Source organism: Callithrix jacchus, chromosome 8 (genome assembly GCF_049354715.1).
Source record: "Callithrix jacchus isolate 240 chromosome 8, calJac240_pri, whole genome shotgun sequence".
Lineage (NCBI taxonomy): Eukaryota > Metazoa > Chordata > Mammalia > Primates > Cebidae > Callithrix > Callithrix jacchus.
In genome coordinates, this window is record NC_133509.1 from 86,792,847 (window position 1) to 86,800,523 (window position 7,677).

The window sequence follows — 7,677 nt, forward strand, 5'->3', positions numbered from 1 at the left end:
TACTGGAAGCCATTCTGCCTTTGTAACCACGGAGTCTGAGAAGTCCAATATGCTGACACACTGGAGAACCAGGAAAGCCACTGGTGTATTTCAATCCAAGTTCCCAGGCTTGAGAACCAGGGATGGTGGGTAGGGGTGGGGGTCCATTAGAGTAAGTTCTGAAGTTCAAAGGCTCAAGAACCAAGAGCTCTTGACGTTGGATGTTGAATGGGAGCTCTACTGTTTTTTCTTTGTCAGCCCTCAAAATATGAACAGTTTTTGACCCATTTTTAAGATTCATTTTGTCCCTCTGTTTCTCAAGCTTTTAATTTCTTTTCCAAAATTACATTGCTGCCTCCAGTGACTCATAGCCCATTCACTCCATCTTCTGTGATCTGATAACTACCCTACTCTGTGCTCATAAAGGTCATCAGTGACTCCTAGTTGCCAAATTCAATGATCTTTTCTCAGTTCTCATTTTTCTTGATCACTCTGCAAAATCTGAACTATTGCATACTGTAGCAGAGACTGCTGGTTGACCACCAAACATTCCATTCCCTCTATCATTCTTATCAACACAATTCCAATTTTATTCATGATGATAATGAGTCCAACGGAAGGACAACATTCCCCAGCCTCTCTTGCAGTAGAGATGGTCTTATGAAATGTAAGCTTTAGGTTAATGCCAGCTGCTGTAACAAGGTCTAAATTCTCAATCAGCATAACACAATAGTATATTTTTGCTCACCTATGTTCAAAATGTACATTCCTTGTCAGCAGTAAACATTCTACATGGTCATTCTGGGGTCCAGGGTCCAGGGTCCTTTCATACATTTGTTCATCATGTTCTAAGGCCTTAGAGTCTTCCACATCCAGCTGGCAGATGGGAAAGGGGAATGAACAGCAGCATGTGGGAGAACAGAATTCAGCTAGGTGGTGATACATTACTGCAAGGGAGGCAGAGAAATGTAGCTTATGGGACTGTTCAAGAAGAGGAAATGGATTTGGTGAGAAACCAGCTGGTCTCTGCTAGATGGCTAAGTTGTTCAGCTAACGGATTCTGCCCTGGCCAGATCTGCAGGCATGATTGGAACAGACCAGTCACTACTTCCTGACTGGGTGTATTCTAGGGCAGAAAACCTCACTTGATCAGTCCCTAAAGCCAAAGATCAGTGTTTCCTCTTCACACTCCACCATAACAAGTGTAGTATTCTTAACATTTTCTCTTCTTATTATTGCTGTGATAACCCACAAGTTAATTTTCACTCTTCCCTAATAAGAACTGTTCTCAATCACAATCAGACTCATGAGCTTTTACAGCTATGAAGAGTGAAGTTTGAGAAGTAAATACTGAGATAAAGGAATACATTAATAAGTTGTCCAACAATTTGTAATTTAAAATTCCCAAAGAGAAGCAAAATTGAAAAATTTGAGTCATGTTGGTTATTGTCCACAATAATGTTTTTTACCAAGTACAAAAAAAGGACAGATTATGTTGATAAACATGCAGAGATCACAGTTGTCTCACTGCTCAGATCAACAACTCTCTTGTTAGTTTAAATCACTCTGTAGAATCTAAATCAAAGTCCTCCCCAGCATGTTTACCATGTTTACTGCCTTAGATGAAGTTTATCATCTACTCTTGATCCATTGGTTAAAAGTGTCATACCTGCAGATTATCCTTCATCCAGCTCAGATTTCTGACTAGTAGGAAGACAATTTATCTGTATTTAAATTCAAACTGATCATTGAAACATTGGAACCTGGTAATTTTCTCCTGTGTCTCCAGTTTCATTAACAGTAACGATAATCACTCCTAAAGTTGGAAGTATCCAACTTTTCCAACTGTTTATTCTCAAAGCTTTCTTGCTTTTTTTTTTTAAAAGTGTGCTGTTTTAAATAATTTCTTTTTCATAAAAATCTGCACCAGTTAATGTCATAGACAGAGAAAAACAATCAATTTCAAAAGTCAATTTCAATTGTTTACTTTATGTCTTCCTCCAGAGCCACATCCAGGTACATAAAATAATTTTGGGTCCTAGACTTGTATTTGCATACAATTTGTGTTTATTTAACCTGGGCTTTCTGCCTGGTAGCTGAACAGAGGAACATCTTTGCTTCTTAGGTAAGATACCAAATTGTTTAAGACTCAAAAATAGTCTTTCAGGACATGGACAAATAGTAGAAGGTATTATCACTATTCATTCATTCAGTAAGCATTTATTGAGAATCTATTGTGTGTCTAGCAGTGTGTGCTGGAACATAGGGGCACAAAGTTGAATAAGGTGTAGTCCCTGTCCTTGAGAGACTCACACCCAACATGCAAACAAACACACAATATCATACAGCAAATGCCTGGGGCATTTGAGGGAATGCAAGGGACTGGGTAATGGAGGTTTGGAATGAGGGTAAGAAATTTCTGGGAAGAATCTGAAGAAGATTGCTGAGGGATCAGAGAGAGGAAATAAAAATTCAAGACTAAGCTGAGGAGAGGTAAATAAAAAACAGTGATGTTGTTTGAATATTTGTGTACCGAACCATGTTGAAATGTAATCCCTGATGCTGGAGGTGGGGCCTGGTGAGAGGTGACTGGATCATGGGGACAGATCCCTTATGAATGGTTTCGTACCATCTGCTTGTGTTCTCCTCAAGATAGTGTATAATTTCTCATGAGATTTGGTTGATTAAATGTGTGTGACACCCTCCCCTCTCTCTCTCCTGCTCCCACTCTTGCCATGTGACATGCCTTCTCCCTTTTTACCTTCCTCCATGAGTTAAAGCTCCCTGATGCCTCCTCAGAAGCCAAGCAGATGTCAGCACCATCCTTCCTGTATAGCCTGCAGAACTATGAGCGAATTAAACCTCTTTCTGTATAAATTACTCAGATTCAGGTATTTTTTTTCTTTTTAAAAATGGTTTAATGTTGTCTGTCACTGTGAAAGTTATTTCTTTATAGCTACATAAGAACAACCTAACACAAACAGTATGAGTAAAACACAAGTTAGTATTGGAATGCTGTGGCCTGGGCAGTGGCCTCACTTCCCTGGTTCACCTAAAAGGGATCAGGGAGGCTCCTTTAAACCTGAGGTAGGAATAGTGGAGCTTAAGGGCCCACAGCCTCTGTGTCTCAGCTGAGATGCCCACCAGCACTGCCACCAGTACTGGACACTGTAATGCACTGCTCAGATCCCATTCAGGACTGAAAGGCTTATTTCCCTGGCTGTGGCACAGTTCTCAGCCAACAGCCCCCTCCATACCTGGCCTTGGCTGAGAGAGCTGCAGCACCCAAGACTCTGTGCCCTTCCCCAGGGCAACCTGTCCCCAGTCACTGGCCTATTTAGGGATACAAGGGCCTAGTACCCTTACCTTCAACTCAGGACAACTTTGAGGGACCTTGTCAGCTTCTGAGTTTCCAGTCAGGTTGGTGAAGGTCTTTTATTAGAACTATCACAACCCAGTATCTGTACCCAAGTCTGCTTCTGTTCCTTCTTTTTCACTGGTGTTAATCTCAAAAGCACTTCTTGGCCGGGCGCGGTGGCTCAAGCCTGTAATCCCAGCACTTTGGGAGGCCGAGGCGGGTGGATCACGAGGTCAAGAGATCGAGACCATCCTGGTCAACATGGTGAAACCCCGTCTCTACTAAAAATTACAAAAAATTAGCTGGGCATGGTGGCGCGTGCCTGTAATCCCAGCTACTCAGGAGGCTGAGGCAGGAGAATTGCCTGAACCCAGGGGGCGGAGGTTGCGGTGAACCGAGATTGCGCCATTGCACTCCAGCCTGGGTAACAAGAGCGAAACTCCGTCTCAAAAAAAAAAAAAAAAAAAAAAAAAAAAGCACTTCTTAATAAGTATGCTACATATCCTATCCTAATCACCATCTCAGAGTTTGCTTTTTTTGGCAACCAAACCAGCCATACCTGCCAACAATCTTCCTCGGAAGCTTATGCAAGCAGCTAGACAAGCTCAGTAATCAGCGAACCTTCAGGAGCTATGATTGGGTTACAGATGGATTATTCCACAGTTTACTTACTCTCAGGTCATCGCCCAAAGACATTTTCAAAAATTCATGCTGATCTTTTGAGAGTATGTTTTCTCCAGTTCCTACACATACAAAGATCCTGATCCTGATTTACACATGGACAGAAGTCAAATGTTTGACAGTTATACATGAACAGTTTAGCAGCAAAAAATCAAAATGGAAATTCTTGCTAGACAAAAGGGTAGGGAACCCCAAAAATCAGGAATAAGAATCAAACAAAAATGAAGTTTTTATTAAACTACCTGCAAATAGCAAATGGATCCCAAAATATTTGAGCGGACTTCACCACAAGACATTGTATGACCACAGAAACACAGGGCACTGACATGTGATCTGTCCCTGGTAGTAGTTCTGCCTCTTGACTTCTGAGTAGACAGAGAAAGTTGCAGGGTCCCTCCTTTCTCTCTCACTCCTTGGTCTTCTCTGCAATTTCTTTCTCCAAGGCAGAGGCTTGGGAAATCCAAAAGATCTGGATGCCATTCTAGACTCATCGCATACTAGTTACGTGAACTTAAACAAGTTATTAATGTCTGAGTCTCATTTTCCTTATCCAAGAAATGAGAGATAAAGAAAACTTCTGCAGTGCAGTTGGCAGAAATGGAAGCATTAATGAATATCACTTACAGAGCCATGCAGAGCATGCCACAGAACAGCGCTTAACATTCTCCCCTTAGCTGCACACTGGAAGTAACTGGGGAGCTTCAAAAAATACTGAAGCCTGGAGGGCACTCCCTAAAGAGTCTGGTGTCATGAGTTTGGGGTGCTAAAACATCAGAAAGGTTTAAAGCTCTCCAGGTGATTCCAAAGTGCAGCCAAGACTGGTAACTATTGTTCTATGCAGAGTATTTTATTTAAGCAAGATACTATCTCAGGAGTTCAGTTAAATTATTCCCCTTCACCCTCCTTCCCTCATTTCTACAGATAAGGGGATTAAGGTTTAGAAAAGTTAGAAGATTATGCAAGGGTACAGAGCTAGCAAGGGACAAAGCTGAGATTTAAGTTCACACAGTATGAATCCCAAGACCTAACACATCATGGCCACACTGCTACGATACCACTCCATGTCCTAAATGTGAAGAAACATCTAGCATGGTCTCTAGCATGCAGAACATGCTCCAAATTTGAAAGCTAAGTTAAAGTTATTTACGGTCTTAGGGTTCCTAGGAGAAATAGGGAGTTGGAAGCCACTGTAGCATGAAAATAAAGCTGCAAGGAATTGAAGTAGATCTGCTTCAGAAGAACAACCCATGCAATATTTTTTAGCATCCTTCCTCTCCCTTCCTTGCTCTTCACAATCTCCAGCCCCAAATATCACTTGGAGTTCAGTAGAAGTAAGCAATAGATAAGATTTAGAAGCATAGTCAGGATGGATCCAGAAAAAAAAAATATCCTTTTTTCCTTCTTTTCTCCTTCCTAAATCCTCACCATAAGCATACATTTGTTGTATTAGTCTGTTCTCATGCTTCTAATAAAGACATATCTGAGACCAGGTAATTTATACAGGAAAGAGGTTTAATTGACTCACAGTTCCACATGGTTGGGGAGGCCTCACAATAATGGCAGAAGGAAAATGAGGAGCACAGTCATGTCTTACATGGTGGCAGGCAAGAGAGAACTTGTGTAGAAGAACTCTTCTTTATAAAACCATCAGATGTTGTGAGACTTATTCACCATCACAGAACAGCACAGGAAAGCCCTGCCCCCATTATTCAATTATGTTTCACCAGTTCCCTCCCATGACAAGTGGGAATTATGGGAGCCAAGATTCAAGATGAGATGTGGGTGGGGACACAGCCAACCCATATCACTTGTTTTACATTTAAAGTATTTTAAAATAATTATTACAGGTACAATATTGAAAATATCAGAATCCAAGGAGACATTTTTCTACCATTCCTTCTCAAGTGTAAGTGAAGGTTTTCATTTGCCTACATGAGCTTCTGAGCCACATTGTCCATGAGCTATGATTTTTATGTTTACATTGCCATAAAGTAATTATATATTTAAAATTGTCATCCACATGATGTCATTTCTTTTTTCAGAAGATCCATCCTACAACCCAATTAAGCAGTCTGGTACAGCTCTGTAGATAATGGAGGTAATTTTACCATTAACTTGGCCTAAAATATTGTCATTAAAGGTTTCCAGGAAAAAAACATACTTAGCCTGGTTACTCTGAAAGCTAATATAAAAATGTATAAGCCTGTAGAGGTCACACAACATGATGTTTGCCTTTCTGTATCTGCTGTATGCCCACATGCCTCATCCCTCTCACCCCCACACTTGGCATGGAGTAGGAGCTCAAAAAATATTTGATTCATGAACAAACGACCCTTTTCTTGGCTGTACAGTGAAATCACAAAATAGGATTTCTCAGAAGCTGGCACAGAAGACTCCAAAGTTAGACCTGAGAACAGGGCAGGGTGAACACCCGGCAAAGCAGGCAAGAAAGGCAACCGGAAATCCCATGGCAAAGGACAGCTACAGTGTCCGAGAGGAAACGTGTGGTTTCCTGAATTGCACTTGTTCAAAACCTTCAAGCTTAAAGCATGACATATGTAAACCTTGTGAAGGACCCACAGCTGGCCCAACAGTCATACTTTGGGGTTGTTTTCTTTAAAAGTTATTTACGGTCTTAGGGTTCCTAGGAGAAATAGGGAGTTGGAAGCCACTGTAGCATGAAAATAAAGCTGCAAGGAATTGAAGTAGATATGCTTCAGAAGAACAACCCATGCAATACTCTTAGACGAAGGATTCTTAAGCTAGTGTCATTGGGTCTCCTCTAAGTACCATAGAGGGACTTTAGGAAATGGTGAATGGCCTGAGATTGATGTGGAGGGGGGGTGGAGAGAGAGAGAATGTGTGTGTGTGTGTGTGTGTGTGTGTGTGTGTGTATCTGTCTGTCTGTCTGTGGAGGAGACCATAGCTTTCATCAAATTCTCATGTCTTTTGATTATGGGGCTGCTCTTCTTTTCACTTCATTAAGTCAAATGGGGCTCTTCTAAACCCATCCTTATGTGCTAGTGGCTAGAGGTAGGGATGAGAGAGAGCAGGTAGAAGACAGGGGAACTAACTCTATATAAAACATTCTATTGAGTCAATATAAGTAAAAGGCTTAGGGAGTGTCCAACCTGCATCAGGACCAATAAATACTAGCTCTTATTATTATTATTGCACTATGCCAAAGCACTTTATGTTTTCTCAAACTCACAACAACCCCATGCGTTCAGCGTTAAGTCCCATATTCCATTAGGTTGGGATCACACAGCGAGTGGTGGAGGAGTTCAGAACTCTCTAATTCCAAAGCTTAGATTCTTCCTCTCCACCCTGTGGCCTGAATTACTGGCCAGGCTTTCAGTCTGGAGGCTTCTCTGTCTGCCCTTCAGGTTTTCACATCTAAAGCCCAAGGGTCTTGCTCTTTGCCTGATTCTGTCCATCAGAACAGGCAGGAGGCCTAAAAATGAGCCCCTTCAAGCCAAGGCATAATCTACTTGCTTACATAACATAACCTTGTCATCCCACTCAGGTTCCACACTCAAAGCCAGTTTCTCTTCCAGGGCATCCAGTGCTAGTTAAAGAAATAAAATCACATTTATCACAATTAACTCCCTTGCCTTTCTGACACAGCCAAGTCAAAGGCCAAAAGGGAATAAATGTTT